The 20,215-nt window shown below is 36.7% G+C and overlaps 1 protein-coding gene across 1 annotated transcript in view; it reads right to left on the bottom strand.

Moving 5' to 3' along the window:
• The window catches only part of THSD7B (thrombospondin type 1 domain containing 7B), an 824,502-nt gene that overhangs the window by 276,473 nt on the left and 527,814 nt on the right, over positions 1 to 20,215 (bottom strand). The window lies entirely within an intron of this gene.

Here is a 20,215-nt window from a genome sequence, read left to right as displayed (position 1 = left end):
ACAGAGTGGAAAGTAAAATAGTATCCAGCTGTGAAAAGCGAAAAGCCATAGGGTTTCTTGCTAGCCAGAGAGAAACAGCTGCAGAAAAAGAGCTCTTAAGCGGATCACATACAAAAATATTTTGGCCCCCACTTACCCTGGGCACAAGCAGAGGGAAGGCAGAGAGGGCTGGACATGTGTGGGGAGAGTTTGGCATGGGGCTTTGAGGGGAGTTCTGGGGGAGCAGTTGACCAGGTCCCACTACTGACTCAACCCCAGTACTGAAGGCAGACCATTCCCCTCCAAGTGGCATCAGCATGAGGGAAAGCAAAAGCCTTGCCTACAGGAATTAAGCTGCCACACCCTCGGTCCTTAAACCTGATGGCTAATCACAGATTGGATAGATTAACAACTAAAGGAGACAGATAAAGGCAGTAGATCCCTGGAAGTCTCCAACAGGCTGCCTAGGGTCAGACTGGTACATGATCTGACACCACCAGGGGCAGATCCAGGGAGCACGGATCATTCTAAGAAGCACCAGCAAACAATAGGAGTCACAAAAATAGGGAGACAGAGAAAAAAAAAAACTCATCAAGAGGAAAGGCAGAATCCCCAGAAACAGTGGTATCTAAAATAGAGGGGAGCAAACTATCGGATATGGAATTCAAGACGTGGATTATGGAGCTCAATGAGCTCAGTGGAAACTACAAAGAACTCCAGGGAAACTACAAGGAACTTCAGAAAAACTACAAGGAACATACTGAGAATCACACCAGCATGAAAAAGGACTTAGAAGCTATCAATAAGTGTCAGGAAATGAAGAATAAAATCTCTGAATTGAAGAACACAGTAGAAGAAATTAAAAGCAGGCTACAGAAAGCAGAAGATTGGATCAGCAAGCTGGAGGACAACGTAGACAAAAACTCTCAGACAATGCAACACAATGAAAAAAGACTGAACAAGACTGAAGAGGTTCTAAGATAGCTGCAGGACAACATAAAAAGTAATAATATCTGTATCATAGGAATTCCAGAAGAAGAAGAAGAAGAGCAAGAAATAGAAAACCTGTTTGAAAAACTAATGACAGAAAACTTAACTGGCATGAGGAGAGAAAGAGTCACGCAAGTTCAGGAAGCACAGAGGGTCCCAATGAAGATGAACCCCAACAGGCCAACTTCAAGACACATCATAATTAAAATGGCAACATTCAAAGACAAAGAGAGAATCCTAAAAGCAGCAAGAGAGAAACAGCTAATAACATACAAGGGAGCTCCAATAAGGCTATCACCAGATTTCTCAGCAGAAACACTACAAGCCAGAAGGGAATGGCAAAAAATATTCCAAGCAATGAAAAACAAAGGCCTACAACCAAGAATACTCTACCCACCAAGGCTCTCATTTAAAATGGAAGGTGAAATAAGGAGTTTCCAAGACAAAAGGAGGCTAAAAGAATACATCGCCACCAAGCCAGTATTGCAAGAGATGCTAATGGGTCTGCTTTAAGAAGATGGAGAAACAGAGAGAGACAGAGAGAAACACGGGTACAAAGGGGGAAAATGACAATGAATAAGTACCTATCAGTAATAACCTTAATGTAAATATGTTAAACGCTTCAATCAAAGGACATAGGGTAGCTGAATGGATTAGAAAGCATGACCCACATATATGCTGTCTACAAGAGACCCACCTTAGAACAAAATATCTACACAGACTGAAAGTGAAGGAATGGAAAAAAGTATTTCAAGCAAATGGACATGAAAAAAAAGCTGGGGTAGCAATACTTATAGCAGACAAAACAGATTTCACAGCAAAGGCCATAAAAAAGACAAAGAAGGGCATTTCATAATACTTAAGGGAAAAAATCCATCAAAGATATAATCCTTGTAAACATGTATGCACTCAACTTAGAAGCACCCAAATATGTAAGGAAAATTTTGAAAGACTCCAGGAAAGATATAGACAGCAACACACTCATAGTAGGGGACTTTAACACCCCATTGTCAGCAATGGACAGATCTTCAAAGCAAAGAAACACCAAAGATATTGAGGCTTTGAACAACACTCTAGATCAAATGGACTTAATTGATATATATAGGACTTTTCACCCCAAAGAAGCAAAACATACATTCTTCTCAAGTGCATATGGACCATTTTCAAAGATAGACCACATAGTAGGACACTAAACAAGCCTCAACAAATTCAAGAAAATTGGAATTATAACAAGCACCTTCTCAGATCACAATGGCTCAAAACTGGAAATCAACCTCAAGGAAAAAACACAAAAACATTCAAACTCATGGAGAATGAATAACATGCTTTAAATAATGAATGGGTTAACAATGACATAAAAGAAGAAATCAAAAAGTTTCTGGAAACAAATGATAATGAACACACAACAATCCTGTATGGGACACAGCAAAAGCAGTCCTGAGAGGAAAGTTCATATCAATACAGGCCTGCCTAAAAAAGCTAGAAGAATATCTAATAAAATATTTAACCCTACAGCTACAAGAACTAGAGGAAGAACAACAAGCAAAGCCCAGAGCAAGTAGAAGGAAGGAAATCATCAAGATCAGAGCAGAATTGAATGACATAGAGACTAAACTAACAATTCAAAAGATCAACATAAGCAGGAGCTGGATCTTTGAAAAGATAAACAAAATAGACAAGCCTTTAACTAGGCTCATCAAGAAAAAAAAGAGAGAGGACCCCCCAAAAATAAAATCAGAGAGGAAAAAGGAGAAACCACAACCGATACCACAGAAATACAAAGAATTGTAAGAAATTATTATGAACAATTATGGCAAGAAATTTGACAACCTAGAGGAAATGGAAAAATTCCTGGAAACATATAGTCTCCCAAAACTGAATCAATAAGAAGCAGAAAGTCTAAATAGACCAATAACAACTATTGAAATTGAAGCAGTAATCAAAAAACTCCCGGCACACAAAAGCCCTGGACCGGATGGCTTCACAGGTGAATTCTACAAATGATTTAGGAAAGAACTAACTCCTATGCTCCTCAGACTATTCCAAAAAATCCAGTAAGAGGGAAGACTCTTTCTATGAAGCCAGTATTACCCTAATTCCAAAACCAGGTCAGGACACAACAAACAAAGAAAACTACAGACCAATATCGCTGCTAAAATCCTCAACAAAATATTGGCAAACTGGATCCAGCAACATATTAGAAAGATCATACACCACGATCAAGTGGGATTCATCCCAGGGATGCAAGGATGGTTTAATATTCACAAATCAAAAAATGTAATACACCACATAAACAAAATGAAAGACAAAAACTACAGGATCATATCAATAGATACAGAAAAAACATTTGATAAAGTACAACACCCATTTATGAAAAAAACTCTCAGCAAAATGGGAATAGAGGGAGCATACCTCAACATAATAAAGGCCATATATGAGAAACCTGAAGCCAACATCATACACAATGGGCTAAAACTGAGAACATTCCTCTGAGGTTAGGAACAAGACAAGGATGTCCACTCTCTCCACTCCTATTCAACATAGTCTTGGAAGTTCTAGCCACAGCAATCAGACGAGAAAGAGAAATAAAAGGCATCCAAATTGTAAAGAGGAAGTAAAACTGTCATTATTTGCAGATGACATGATAGTGTACATAGAAAACACTATAGACTCCACAAAAAAAGAACTACTCGACCTAATAAGAGAATTCGGCAAAATAGCAGGGTATAAAGTCAATATTCAGAAATCGAAGGCATTTATGTACACCAACAATAAAATATCAGAGACAGAAACTAAAAGAAAAATCCCATTTACCATAGCAACAAGAAAGATAAAGAACCCAGGAATAAACGTAACAAAGGAGATAAAAGATCTTTACCCAGAAAACTATATAACACTGAAGAAAGAAATTAAGGAAGATACAAATAAGTGGAAGCATATACCGTGTTCATGGATGGGAAGAATCAACATCATTAAAATGTCCATACCACCCAAAGCAATTTATAGATTAAATGTAATCCCTATTAAAATACCAATGACATTTTTCAGAGACCTAGAACAAATACTTCAAAAATTTATATGGAACCAAAAAAAAAAAAAAAAAAAAAAAAAGCCCGAACAGCCACAGCAATTTTGAGGAAGAAGAACACAGTAGGAGGAATCACAATACCTGATATCAAACTATACTACAAGGCCACGGTAATCAAAACAGTCTGGTACTGGCAGAAGAACAGACATATAGACCAATGGAACAGAACAGAGAGCCCAGAAATAAACTCAGGTCTATATCATCAACTAATATTTGAGAAAGGGGAAGGACATCGAATGGAGGGAAAAGAGCTTTTTCAACAAGTGGTGCTGGGAGAACTGTACAGGGACATGCAAAAAAAATGAAACTAGACGACCAACTTACACCATACACCAGAATAAACTCAAAATGGATCAAAGACTTAAATGTAAGCCGTGGTACCATAGAAGTCCTAGAGGAAAAAATAGGCAGGAAAATTTCAGATATCCCACGTAGCAACATTTTCACTAATATATCTCCTAAGACAAGGGAAATAAAGGAAAGAATAAACAAATGGGACTACACCAAACTAAAGAGTTTCTGCTCAGCAAAAGAAAACATCAGCAAGATGAAAAGGAAACCAACCATATGGAAAAATATATTTGCCAATGATATCTCAGACAATGGATTGATCTCCAAAATATATAAAGAATTCATACGACTCAACACCATGAAGACAGACAACCCAATTAAAAAATGGGCAAAGGACCTGAACAAACACTTCTCCAAAGAAGACATACAGAGGGTCCATAGACATATGAAAGAATGTTCAACATCACTAGCCATCAGAGAGAAGCAAATAAAAACCACAATGAGATGCCACCTCTTACCAGTCATAATGGTCATCATCAACAAATCAACAAACAACTTGTGCTGGAGAGGATGCAGAGAAATGAGAACCCTGGTGCATTGCTGGTGGGAATGCAGACTGGTGCAGCCACTATGGAAAACAGTTTGAAATTTCCTCAAAAAACTAAAAATGGAACTGACTTTTGAACCAGCAATTCCATTGCTAGGATTATATATAAAAAATCCTGAAACACCAATTCAAAAGAACCTATGCACCCCTATGTTCATAGCAGCACTATTTGCAATAGCCAAGTGCTGGAAACAACCTAAGTGTCCATCTGTGAATGAGTGGATCAAAAACTGTGGTACATTTACACAATGGGTATTATGTGGCAGAAAGAAGAAGGAACTGCTACCATTTGCAACAACATGGATGGAACTAGAGAGAATTATGCTTAGCAAAATAAGCCAGGCAACTAAAGAAAAATACCTTATGCTATCACCTATTACAGGAAACTAATGAACAACACAAACAAATGAGCAAAATTGAACCAGAGGTATGTAAACAAGGATAAACTAACAGTAACAAGGGGGGAGGCAGGAGGCAGAGAAGGGGGTAGAAGGGGAAGGGTCTAGTCAAGGAACATGTATAAATGACCCTTGAACATGGACAACTGGTTGGGGACTGAATATGAGAGAAGCGGGGGCAGGGTGCGGGGAAGAAAAGGGGGGAAAAAGTGGGACAACTATAATGAAAAAACAATCAAAAAATTTTAGTGGGGGAAGAAATGAAAATATAAAGAATGGATGTGCAAGTTCAGTGAATATTAAAAGGACAAGGATTTTCCTTCATACTGTATATTTTTCTCCCTATCTGATCCCTCCAGAGTTTGGCATTCTAAAGAAGTGAGTAATGACATAAGTTTCTTTGCATAAAACTAATAAGATCAGTTGTTAATAGAGGTTTCTTTTACCAAGACTTTGACTGGAATGTGATGCCTAAAAGAGACATGCTTGGGCTCTGGTTGTTACGAAAAAAACCCTGAGGAACTGGGATTGACTTTCAAAGGTAATAAAAGCCCATGAGATAAAAGGCCTGGTACCTTGGTTGGTTGTGTGGTCCACAGCAATCTTTCTAGGGAAGAAATGAAGGCTGTTTTCCTGAAAGATGGCTAGAAGGGACCTTAAGGCACAATGGAAAGCCAGAAGGACTTGGAAAAGACGGGTGTGTACAGGGAAGGCTGAATGCCAGGTAGTGGCTCAGCCTCTGTGACCTGAAGGGCAGACTGAAGGTCACCCTAAGTTTTCCTTGCATAAGTTCCAGCAAAGCAGAAATAAAGATCATAAGTGATCATTTGCTGCTCTTGTTGTGTTTATGCAAATGAACAGGATAAATTAAAAATGGACTTAATGCAGTCCCTTTAATGACAAGGAGGGTAATCTTAGGGAGAAAAATCATTATTCAAGGAAAATCACAATGCTCAGTGGTAGACTATAAAGTAGTGCAGCTAACTCTCTTTAAAGTTTCTTTTCATTTAAAATATGTTTTCATTTGAAAGTTAAACTATGTCTGTGGTATCATCAAAGATGTTTAATTTACAGGCAAGTAGAATGTCAAGTGCCTTGCAACTGGGTGTCTTTCCAATAAGACAGTCTTACAGATTTAGAGACTTGTTTGTGGGTTATGTTACATAAATTAACATGTGTTTTCTGTTTTCAAAGGGCATAAGCCTATGATCTCATTACCTGAATGATTGTCTGTACGTATAGGCCTCACTTAATCCTGTCTGCAGTGCTGCCTCCTGAGACTCAACGATTTGGCTGACCTAAGTGGCTGGGTTGGTGAAGAATAGGGTGGTCTGTGGGCTTCACTTTAAAACTGGTTTCTCTTTTCTATCCTAATGGCTTGGACAGAAAGAGCTCAGAGGTATGAGAGGGAGGAAACCTATAATATTCCCCTAAGCCCAAAGTAAGTATAGTGGGCAAAAGGGTTTTGGACAGGTAAGATGTCCAAGGCATACCTTCCTCCAAAGAAGCCCTCTTTTTCCCTAGTGTGGGACATTAAAAAATTAATACCTTCCTTTTGTCATCTAGTGGTTATGGATTGAATGATGTCTTTTAACCATGTTAGCAAATCTGTTACCCCCAGAATACAACAAGGATGCCAGCCTGTTAAACCAAGCACACCATTGTCCGGGGACAGCCAACTGACCTGGAGTCTGCACGATCCTTCCCCATGTGGGAAGGCCACCATCCCCTCCACACTCTCACTTTTATTAGAGATTTCTGGACCCAAGGGTAGGTAGGATGGATACCATGTCCAGCTTGAAGCAGCTAGAGGAGCTAGAGACCTTCGTCCATTGTCCTTTATAAGATTATAAAGGGTCTTAAGTCTGAGAGGGAGGGATTGTTATTTTTTATTGTTAAAATAATTATTATTTATTTATTTATTTTTTAAAAACGAAGAATATATGAAAGGGTGAAATGAGAGAGCTTGTATGTACGACCCATGAGCAAAGACTTGGGGGGTGTTGCTGGGGTTGGGGGTGTTCTGGGTGGAGGGGAGCAACGGGGAAAACATTGGAACTATTGTAACAATGTATTCAATAAAATATACTTAAAAAAAAAAGTTGGTTGCCAGTATAAACCATGAGATAGAAAACAAGCTGGAAAACACTGAAGTATAGTAAGAGGGAGAGAAAACTTTGAGAATGATTTTTTAACTATGCAACTTGAAGTGAATACTCTGAAAAATATTGAGCAATAAATATCTTTTACAGATTATAATGAAATATCAGAAATTAGAACAGAAACTCAAAAGTGTGTAAGATTAAGTTGAAGAAATCTTTCAAAATAGAGTAAAATAACATAGAGATAGAAACTAGTAGGAAAAAAAGGCCTAAAAAAAACCTATCCAAGGGTCTAACATGTGGATTTTCGGAGATCTAGAGCTAGAGACAAAAAATGCAGGGGAGAAAATCATTAAAAAATAATTCAAAAAATTTCTCTAGAATATTTAATTCTGAATTTAAAAAGAATGTTGAATGTCTAAAGATAATTAATAAACATCCATATGCAGGTACATCTTAGTAAAATTTTGGAATAATATGGACAAAGATCTCAAAAGCTCCTAATTTCTTCCCCCTACTTATTCCTACAGGGAGAATGCTTGCAAAATTCTAAAGAAAAATTGTTTCCAACTTAGAATTTTATACCTTACCTAACTATCATTCAAGTGTGATAACACAATGAAGGCATTTTCAGACATTAACAACTATGAAAATTTTACCTCCACATTCTTTCTCAGGAAACTACAGAACGATGAACTTCTCTAAAAGAAGACAGTAAAATAAGAAGGTGCAGAGGACAGAAGGAGAAGAGAGGATGATATTCAAGAGAGATGATACATTTGCACTAAATATAAAGACAGAGTGCAGACTGAGTAGGCCAGAGATATCCATGAGAATTTGTCTGGAATATAAACCTTATGAATTTGATCATCTTGAGAAAACATTTACTCAATCAATGGAATTATTTTTTCAGTGCCAAGAAGATAAAAACAAAGCAAAGGAAAATATCTAGAAAATTAACAATGCCAGAGACAATAAAATGTCACTAGAAAAAAAATTATCATAATTTACTACAAATGCTAAGCCTTTCAAAAACATTTATATTGTTCTTTATTTGGATTGTTTGTCTCCCTTGGTGTTGAGTTGTATGAGTTCTTTATATATTTTGGAGATCAAACCCTTGTTCTATGTATCATTGGCAAATATGTTCTTCCACACAGTCGTTCCCTTTTCATTTTCATGATGGTTTCTTTAGCCTTGCAGAAGCTTTCTAATTTGTTGTAGGCATCGATGGAACTGGAGGATATTATGCTAAGTAAAATAAACCAATTGGTGAAAGACAAATACCATATGATCTCGCCTGTAAGAAGAATACAATGAACAAAATAAACTAATGAACAAACTAGAACCACAGGCATGGAAACATGGAACAGACTGACAATTGACAGTGATCAGGGGGAGGGAGATAATAGTGGGAAGAAGAACTGTCTAGTTAAAGAGTATGTATGAATGACCCATAGACAGTGACAATAGTATGGGAATTGACTGTGGGAGTGGGGGTAGGATGATCAGAAGAGGGCAAAGAGGAAAATATTGGGACAACTGTAATAAAATAACAATAAAATCCTTTAATAAATATAAAAGAACATATGAAATTAAAGATAATTTTGAAATATTGCTTCTCTAAACACATTTATATTATGAATTATATTTATGCTTATTAGTTTAATTATAAGCACTGAATATGTTGATCTAATAAAATTACATCAATAACACTTGGGGGAAATGGATGTATACTGCATAGTGACGGCAGGGTGAGAGGAGAGTTAAATCCTTGCTTATTCATAGTGGAAAAGTGATAGGTAAAGTTTAATTCTGAATATGTAAAGAGTCACAAATAAAACATTTTCTGGAGATGTGATTGAAAACAACATAATCTGCTACACATACTGAAAGTAGTTGACTTTGAGGAGGGGCAATTAAGAGTCCAACATCACAAAACTATTTTAACTTCTTTTTTGGCATTTTATTTAATTATTTTATATAATTTTAATTTTTTCATTTTTGTTGTCGAACTATTTGACCTTTTGAACAATGGGCACGTAATACATTTGCTAAAAGTAAACCAAAAATTACATGAGTGAGCAAATAAAACATTAAATCTAACATTTTAAAATACTGTCACAAGAATATAAAATAGTGTATAAAACTATATACATAAAACAATGAATTATGTATCATTAATACATTCTTTATAGGCCAAGTCCTTCTTTTGTCAATAAAATACATGGAAACGTACTAGTAATTTATATTTCAGTCCTCTAAATATTCCCCCTATTTATTTCTCAATCAAAACAGAATAAAAAGGTGATTTTTTATTTTAATTTTGTGAAAATAACAGAAACAGTTATTAATTTATTTCATTTATTAATTGTCTACTATGTGCCAGGTGTTCTATTAAGCATTATGAAATAAAAACACACACACACACAAAGAAGCCCAGTTCTTGGCTTTTGATAGCTACACTTCTTGGTTGGAAAGGAAGTAGATTAGATGGGTGACATAGTTAATTTTTAACTTCCAGAAAGAGAAACTAGAATAAGACACACACACAAAATCTCTGTTGGAAACAGAGGTCAAAATGATGAGGATGAAATGCTGTGATTATTGGCTCGTGATGAGACATGAGCAGCAGGAACACCATGGCCCACAAAAAGAAGTAATTGTTACTGAGCTGTGTGGAAAGGTGAAGGTAGCTGGTTATTTAGAAGTTCTTGGTTCACTTTTATTTATAGCTATTTCTCCCCTTTCAGGACATTAAACTCCCTAAAATTACAGATTTAGAAATAAAACAATGTCAGATTTTATTTCTACATTTCTATTTCTCCATTAATAGAAGGGTAGCATTAATTTCTTTATCCCTTTGATTTCACAAGTCACAAACAGTCCAGTGCAAATCAAGGGAGTAGATAGGAATTCTGGTATTGAGAGCATCTCCACAACTCCAAGCTCCTGGTGGTTAAATAAATAACTCCAGAAATCAATCTGAGAGACTGCCTAGGACAATTAACAAGCCCAAGCCAAAATAATCACATTTTATTCTCAGCCAAAACAAACTCAATGACTGTGAAGTACCTGCTTCCTTCCAAAGAGTGTGTAACCTTGTAGGGGAAAGGGATGTAAGTGTACAATAGTGTCTGTGGTTGTTTCAAAACAAAACAAAACAAAACAAACAAAATAATATTTTTTAAAATAAAAGCAACCAGAAAAGGATAATGTGCAAGTTCAAATCAAAACAGCCAAGAACACGGATAATGGCTGGTGTATGAAATGGTAAAATATTCTTAAAATACCTGGATTTAAAACATTTAAATACTACTGCCAACAATCAAATCTCCCAGTAGTCTGTTTACATGAGAAAGTTGAACCAGTCTAAAAACACCAAAGTGACTCAGCAATCTGTGTGAAAATAAAACTGAGTTTCAGAAATTCTAAGCGGAGTTCTAAGACTCTGTCTTACTTAATATGACTGAGGATTCTGAAAATTACATGATACCGGTCTCTTTGTGGTCAATATTTCAAATGCAAGTAACACAATGAACATATTTTCTGGGTAGGTGGGAAGTGAGAATTTATGAATCAGGGTAAAGATACAAACTTCTCCCTAGGGTTAAAATAGAAGTTTAGTTTCCTTTTAAGTTACTTTCCATATGTTGGAAACTTAGATACAGTTGTTATTTATTTATTTACTTATTATTTTTCAATTATAATTTACCTTCAACATTATTTTGAGATTGATTCCATGTGTACATCACAGAGGCCAATCACATACATCACAGAATGTCCCCACGTCATATCTCCAGCACCCACCTAGCACCACAGTCATTACACACTGTTGACTACACGCCCCATGCTAACCCCCACATCTCCGTGACTATTCTGTAACTACCAGTTTGTACTTATTAATCCCTTCACCTCTTTTACCCAGACCTCCAACTTCCCTCCCCTCTGACAACCATAAATCAGCTCTATGTCTCTGAGTCTGTTTTTTAACAATGAAATGTTCTTGGTTCTATACTTTTCAATTCTGTTATCTAAATTAGTAAAAATATGTCTGGAAACTAACCCAGATATTTGAATATGACATCATTGACGAAATGAGTGTGTGTTGAAATCAACTGAATGAAATGTAATCCTACAATTAAATGCAATTTAGCTGAAGAACCCAGAATTAATTTAGCTAATATCTCCTGACAGAGAAAAATAAAAGGATTAATTAGATTAATGCCTGAATTACTATTTCACACATTTTAAAGAGAAAAACATAGGAAAAATAAGAAAAAAAGAAAAATAGCTTAGTACTTTGAAAGGAATCTTAGAATAAAATTAAATATATATTTTTTAATCTGGAGATTTAAGTTAACTTATATTTTTCTTTTATATGTCCTAAATCCATTTCTCTTTTATTTTGGAAGGTAGTTACTTTTCTTTCATATTCTCTGCATAATCTTTAGATATATGAAAGCTTTTATTCTTTCTCAGTCATCTACCATCAAAGGAAAGTGTCTACGTGTTTTTTAGAACTTCTCTCTCTCCACCTGCACACACCCAGGGAAGACCATAGCAATAAGGAGGCCATGTGCCAGCCAAAAAGAAAGTCTTCACCAGAACCTGACCCTCTGGCACCTTAATCTTGGATTTTGAGTCTCCGAAATTGTAAGAAAATAAATTCTGTTGTTTAAGCTCTCCAGCCCCTGGTATTATGTTGTGACAGCCCAAATGATAGAGGTTATAAATATTACAGAATTTCAAAGCTTGAAAGATATTCAAAGATGACTAATTCTGAGGGTAAAAAGTACTGGCCTTTTGAATTAGCCTGCAGTTTGCTATGTCAGTGTTCATATAATTAAAAACATACTTTAAAAAGTACTTTAGAAGTGATAACTGTAATGTCGCACAAGTGCGAATGATACCGGTGTGGCGTCCAAAGTGAGGGAGAGGCCACAGGGAATGCCACAAGCAGCACAGCGGATTCGCAGCGGCCGCAGTAACCGAGCTAGTGCAGCACATGAGGACCGATTCATTGCCCCCAGCAGAGATGCGGGAGACCTCGAATGAAGTCTGTGTGAGGCTGGTGAAGGTGATTGATGGAGGGAAAAGCCCTCCCACCCTCTTCTGGTTCCTGACTGAAAAGGAAAACCATAGGGCACAAAACCACGTGTACCTAAAGGTTAACATAGCAGCAGGGGTAGCTGCAGAACTGCCAAGTCTAGCCTGGGAAAAGGACGGAATTGGGTGGGGAGATGAACCTTTCCGGAGTGCGCTGAAGCTTGGACGGCGGGATGTGAACAAAGGGAGGGCAAACACCCGCCCCCTCTCTTCTTCTGGGATCCAGTCTGTGGAGGGGCACCTCCATGACCGGCCCCAGCAGTTGGCAGTGACCCCGGGGCCCCCCCATTTGTGATGCGGCCATGGCATGGCAATGGCAGTGCCAGCCCCATACACGGACACACAGAAGCCTGAGCCAGGGAGCAGTTCACCTGGCAGCCGTGTGCTCCAGAGGACTGGTAAGGATGGAGCGGGATTTCTGGGCATGGTTTTGGGTGTCAGTCTTTTTTGCATTTTCTGTTTTGCGTAAGAGGAACCTGGGAACATGGAGGCTCCCATCCTCCAAAACTGCAACAGCTTAATAAATACCCTTTTCTTTCACATCAACTTTTGTCTTATGCCTGTATTTGGTAACAGGCAGATGAACTCACCTATTGTTTGATAATACCATTGTTGTTAAATTGCATTACCATTTATAACCCAATACACTAATATAAATGATTTATGAAGGCTCACAACGAGGTTGCGATACCCGGAGAAGTAAAGTTACTAAAGCCCTGCTGAAATAGTCACCCAGTGAATATGTATTTAGTGTGGAAGGCTGTTTGGTACTGAAGAGACTAAAAGCATAAAGCATGGCTTCCACTCTTAGTGGGCCTGTGAGCAGCTCCTAACTGCTCTCGATTCCCCTGAACCTCCATAGGGTCACATGTGACACCAAGGTAGAATATAGGTCACAGGAGCTGCAGGTAGGTCATCTGCTTCTCTGGGAGCCATTCTCCAGAATGCATCCCCTGTTTCCTGTGATATTGCCTTTGAAAAATCAATAACAGACCTTCTATTGTTGAAGATGTTTTGTCAAGTTAATTTGACATATTCATATCCAGTCTTAAATAAATGTTTTTTCCGTTGTAATAAGTCTGCATCTAAATCATCTTCTGTCTAAATCAGCCTTAATTATGACCACAAATGCTCAGAGATGCCATTACATGAGATTGAAAGGTCAGCTCTATTTTGGATCATTTTATAAAGTGAGAGAAAGACAAATAATGTTCTCTTTAGAGCCTTGGCTGGAAATTAATAAATGTGTCTTTTCAGGGCACATTTCTATGAGGAAATTTCAGTGGAAATCTTAAAATTCCTTTTGCAGGCAGGAACTTAACTGAAGAGTCTTCAACCCTACAGGAGAATATTGCTTTACTATTCTCAGGTATTTGGAAGAGGCAGTGACTCAGAATCAGTGCCTGAGGGCATAAATGCTCACATAAGCAGAGAGGAGGAAAAAGGAAAGGAAGGGAAGGGAGGGAAGGGAAGAGGAGGGAAGGGAGGGGAGGAAAGGGAAGGGAAGGGAAGGGAAGGGAAAGGAATGGAAGGAAAGGGAAGGGAAAGGAAAGGAAGGGAGGGGAAAGGAAAAGAAGGGAGGGAAGGGAGGGGAGAGGAAGAGAAGGAAAAGGGGAAAAAAAACGAAAAGAAAAAGTCATCATGAAAAAAAGGAAAGTGTCAGAATAAAGACACAAGAGAATAAGTGGAAAAATATTTTTCCCTGAAATGTGAGTAAGTGATAAGATTAAAATGCACACTTAGAAGGGGACTACAGTATTCCCTCACTTATTGCGGGTATTACATTCTAGACACCCCTGCGATAGGTGACAATCCGCGAAGTAGGAACCTTACATTTATTTTAGTATTTTTATATATATATATATATATATATATATATATATATATATATATATATTAAGGCTTTATAAACCTTTTCCACACACTTATAAACCATTCCCAGTCCGTTATTAACCTTTCTCACTCCCTTATTAACCGTTTCCACACTGTTACAAACACTACTTATGTTCTTAAACATATTCTACACTCTTAAGCCTATGTAACTTTAACAACATATGTATACAGTACTGAAAAATCCCCTGACATAGCAAAAAATCTGCGATAAATAATTAAATATATTTTAAAAAATCCCGCGGTACAATGAGGCTGCGATAAGTGAACCACGATATAGAGAGGGACTACTGTATTGGAAATACAGGGTAAATTCTCACTCTCCATTTGACATGTTTTAACAGGTTAAGAATGAGCAGCAGAGTAAAATATCTTTGCAGTCTTTCCCTCAGTCACTATTGCATGGACTATTACAATTTTATCACTGTTATTTCTCTCATTCTACAACACTGCTGGTCAATGGCTTGACATTTGGGATGGAAGATTAGAGAGTGGGGGTCAAGGTATTGGGCATGGCTTTAGTTATCAAAAGAGAGACAAGTTAGGCTATCTGTTTCCTACAAATATCTTTTGCAAACAACAACTCTTTCAGGGATTTCATTCAAAGTATGTCCAGATGGCCCCACACTGGCAAACTAGTGATGGGAAAAGAGAGAGCACTGAATGTACTAAACAACTACGAAGACATAAAGGGCCAAAAATTTTGCTGCATAGCTTAAGATTCATTGTCTACTACAACAAGCCTATAAGTTAGATAATATAGTCTTCGGTTTCTAGAGAATGAATCTAAAGCTCAGAAAAGCCTATAATCTTTCCCTAAATTAAAAACTAGTAAATTGAGATGCCACATTTATACCTGCAACAGATGTGACCGAACTTCACAGCACGTGGTCATTGCATTATACTTTGCAGCTTCCCAATAGGGAAACAGACAGTTTGAAGCATAAAGACATTTGAAGATGCTTAATTGTAAATATAAATTTTATTTTTTTATCTCTTTACATGTTTTCCTTAATGGTGACTTTCCTTAATACTAAGCAAAATCTTTTCTTAGGTATTGACTGAATTTTTCCTTTAGTAATTTTTACACATGTAATGTCAATAATAGGGCTTGATTAATATAATTAGAAAATACATTCCCTATTCACACATCATACATTTTCAAGCCAAGTATAGCTATGTGTGACACAAAAATGAGTGTGCAAGTTGTGTCTTCACTTAAGCAAGGTGCTTGAAAGTCCTTTAGCTTGGAGAGTGGACTATATCAGTTATCTGCTGCTGCACACAAGCTACTCAAAACAAAGATTTAAAAAAATTGGGGTCACTTGGGCAATTTTCCTTCTGGTTTTTCCTGGTCTCACTCATGGGATTGCATTTAGCTCGCAAGTCAGTTAGAGGATGAGTTGAGCTGCCACAGATGGGACAAATGGGCTTCCTTTCCTCAAGAAGTGCAAGACTTCCTCAAATGATGGTAGTAGCTATCTAAGAGGGCAAGCTCTGATGGATAAGCACTTATCCAATCTATGCTTGTGTCATCTTTATCAATGTCCCCTCCGCCAAACTAAGTCACACGGGCAAGCACAGAATCAATGCTGGAGGTAATTATACCAAAGGACATAGATAACCAGGCTCTGAGGTATTAGGACCTATTAAAATAACACTACCACAGAAAACTTCTTGGACTTGAAAATTGCTTTTCTTTGAAGGATTAGTAAGTAGCCTTATTATTCAGGCCTCTAAAAAGATATAATCAGATGCTTAGTTTTTGAGTTTTTAAGGGGAAAAAATATCTTAATTTTTAAAGTCAATTCCCTTATGTTCATTGCAGCTTTTTTCACAGTGGCCAAGACATGGAAACAACCAATGTGTCCTTCCATAGATGATCAGATAAAGAAGATGCAGTACATATATACTATGAAGATCTACTCAGCCATAAGAAGATGAAATATATACTGCCATTTGCGCCAGCATGGATGGATCTTGAGAATATCATGCTAAGCAAAATAAATCAGAAAGAAAAAGTCAAGAACCCTATAATTTGAATCATATGGGATATAAAACAGAAAGCAAAAAGTGAAGAAAGAAGACAAACAAAAAATTAATTAATACAGACAACAGTATGGTGGTTGCCAGAGGGAAAGGTTGATTAGGGCGTAGTGAAGGGTAAAAGGGGTCAAATACATGGTGACAAAAGGCGATTTGAATTTGGTTGCTGAACACATATTGTAATACTGTATACAGATGATGTATTATAGAATTATACACTTGAAACCTATATAATTTTATTAGCCAGTTACCCCAATAAATTTAATTAAAAAATACAGTCAATTCCTAAAGAAAAGCTCCTGATTTGGTAGCTCATGAAATTGGTCCTGCATGGAGGCTCTAGACTAGGTATAGACCTGAGATGTGCATATGTGTGAAAAATAAAAGTCCAGAGCATGAAGTTGAAAAATTGGTAACACACCACAGTGCATCCTTTTGCAACTGTTTTCAGAATCCTGGTGGCCCAGCGATTCTCAGTGAGGATTAACACTGCAGAGCCACCATGGCAGGCTAGCCTCAGCATAGCTCCCTGTGTCCCTGAGAAGCCACGCTTGCAGTGGGCTTACTGCACAGATGTCCATTTCCTCCTGGTTGACTGTGCACAACACCTACCATGTCTGTTTTCCAGAAAACAGCAAGGTAAGGCCGATGGTCAAAACTTCATAGCATTAGCTAACTTCACAAAGTGCTTCCTATATTCCATGTACTATTCCACACACTCTGCAGCTGGATTCTATTATCATTTCTATTTTATAGAGAAGGAAACAGAGACAAATAAATGTTAATTAACTTTCAAAACCCAAAGAGCTGTTATGTGGCAGAGCTACAACCCAAAGCCAGGCAGACTAACTCCAGATTCTGGGTTTTCAATCACTTCTCATGCTGTCTTCATAGGAGATCAACTAATTAGAAAAATTAATGGTGTGATTATACTTGCAACTCTCTGGAAAGTTCATGCTGATTCTAATTTTAAAAGCATTCATAAGTTGGGAATTGTCTATTAGCATATTTTAATCTTAACCATATTTCTGGTGCTTTCTCATATCCCTGTGTCTGTGCAAAGATATATTTTTTACATTTCTTATATATTGCCCCCCATTTTGAGATACTTTTAGAAGAATATATAGGTGACACTATGTATTTACAAAAGAAGTCCTTTATTCTTAGTAAAATATTCATGTTTATGGTTAGGTATGCACTACCTCATACAATAAATATCAATCATATGACATTATTTTTACAAAACAATTTTAATGAGCCATGCCGATCTTCTGGCCTTGCCATATTTAAATGTTAGAGTTGACAGTACTGGTTTATTTTTATTGCTCTGGTTGCAGAAGAAAAAAAAATCCACCATAAGAAAGTGAGGCACTTAAAAAGCTTTAAAGGTTGTGGCTCTTCTTTAAAAAAGCATAAATATTTGAGGTGTGAAATTCATTCATGATTATACCTTTCACAAACAACCATAACTTGAATCATTGCACATAAAGGTATTAAAGATACAGTGGTCGCTTACTAAATTTTTTATTTGGTTCTTTATTTGCCATTTTCTTGCTAGACTGCCATAGTCCCTTACTATTCTTTTTTAATTCCAGTTTTACTGAGAAATAATTGACATACATCACTGTGTAAGTTTAAAGCATGCAACATGATGGCATAATTTACATATATTGTGAGATAATTACTACAATAGGTTCAGCTAACATCCATCTTCTCATGGAGATATATTAAAGAGAAAAGAAAGAATATTCTTGGGATGAGAACTCTGAATTCACTCTCTTAACTTTACAGAATATAGCAGTGTTAGCTATAGTCATGTTGTACAGTATACCCTTAGTAATTATTTATCATATAACTGAAGTGAGTATCTTTCATCACTTCCCATCTGTCCTCTGCCCCATAGCCTCTGCCTCTGGTGACCAAAAATCTAATAATTTTAAATGAGTTTTCGTTAGATTAAATATGTACTTGAAATCATACAGTATTTGTCTTTCTCTGTCTTACATATTTCATTTAGCAAAATGCCATAAGATCCATCCATGCTGTTGTAAAAGGTAAGATTTTCTCATTTTTGTGGCTGAATAATATCCCATTGTTTGTGTGTGTGTGTGTGTGTGTGTGTGCATGTAGTATATATATATCACAACTTCTGTATTCTTGCATCTATTAATGAACATTTAGGTTGTTTCCATGTCTTGGCATTATAAATAATGCTGCTATGAACATGAGGGTACAGGTATTTTTTTGAATTAATGTTTTTTTAAAAATAAATACCCAGAAGTGAAATTGCTGGATTGTATGGTAGTTCTATGTTTAATTTTCTGTACAGCCTCCATTATTGGCTGCACCAATTTACATTCCCACCACTGTGCACAAGTGTTCCCTTTTCTTTATATCATTGCCAGCACTTTTTATTTGATGTCTTTTTAATAATACTCTGACAAGTGTGAGAGCAGTTTCTTATAAAATCTGCACTTACATGTGACCCATAAATGGCCATTCTAAGAGGTGTAAGGTGATATCTCATTGTGGTTTTAATTTGCATTTCTCTAATGAGTAGTGATGCTGAGCATCTTTTCATGTACCTGCTAGCATTTTGTACACCTTTCTTGGAGAAATGTCTATTTAGGGTCTTTGCCTACTTTTTAATTGTGTTATTTGTGTATGTGTGTGTGTGTGTGTGTGTGTGTGTTTGCATGTGCACACGCACACATGCACTTATGTTACTGAATTCTTTTTTCCTTGTATTTTATTTATTGTTATTTCAGTTGTCCCTGATTTTTCCACCTTTGTCCACCTTCATCCTGACCCCCTCTCCTCCCTCAGACAATCCCCATATCACTGTCCATGTCCATGGATCATGCATATATGTTCTTTGGCTAATCCCTTCATTTTCTTTCATTCAGTTCCCTCTACCCTGTATTCTTTTTTTTAATTATTATTATTTTGATCCTTACCCAAGGATATGTTTATTGATTTGAGAGAGAGAGAGAGCACATTGATGTGAGAGAGAAAGATCAATTGGCTGCCTCCCGTATGTGCTTGGACTAGGGGTTGAACCTGCAACCTATGTATATGCCCTGACCTGGAATCAAACCCATGATCTCTAGTGTACAGGACAACACTACAACCAACTGAGCCACCTGGCAAGGGCTGTTATTGAATTCTTTACATATTTTGGATATTAACCCCTTATCAGATTTATGGTTTGCAAATATTTTTTCCCATTTCATAGGTTAGCTTTTCACATTGTTAATTTTTTCTTTTTTTTTTTTTTCTACACAGAAGCTTTTAATTTTGATGTAGTTCTACCTGTTTATACTTGATTTTGTTGCTTGAACTTCAGGTATCATACTCAAAAATTAATTACAAAAAACCGTGTCAAGCAACTTTATTCCCATGTTTTATTATAGGATTTTCATTGTTTTAGGTCTTACATTTAAGTCTTTAATTCATTTTCAGTAATTTTTTTGTGAGTGGTGTAAAAAAGGTGTTTAGTTTCATTCTTTTACATGTCAATATCCAATTATCCCAGCACCTTTTATTGAAACTTGTCTTTTCTCCATTGAGTATTCTTAGATCTGTTGTAAGATACTTGTTTACTGTATATGCTTGTGTTTATTCTGGGCTTTTTATTCTAGTAATGCCAGTATCATGCTGCTTATGACTGTGGCTTTAAAATATAGCTTGAAATTGAAGTGTGATGCTTCCTGTT

The sequence above is a fragment of the Furipterus horrens genome, unplaced genomic scaffold (assembly GCF_987537825.1).
Source record: "Furipterus horrens unplaced genomic scaffold, mFurHor1.1.pri manual_scaffold_1, whole genome shotgun sequence".
NCBI classification, from domain to species: Eukaryota; Metazoa; Chordata; class Mammalia; order Chiroptera; family Furipteridae; genus Furipterus; species Furipterus horrens.
Note: the sequence above shows the minus strand (reverse complement) of the source record. Positions and strands in the feature narration are given on the sequence as shown.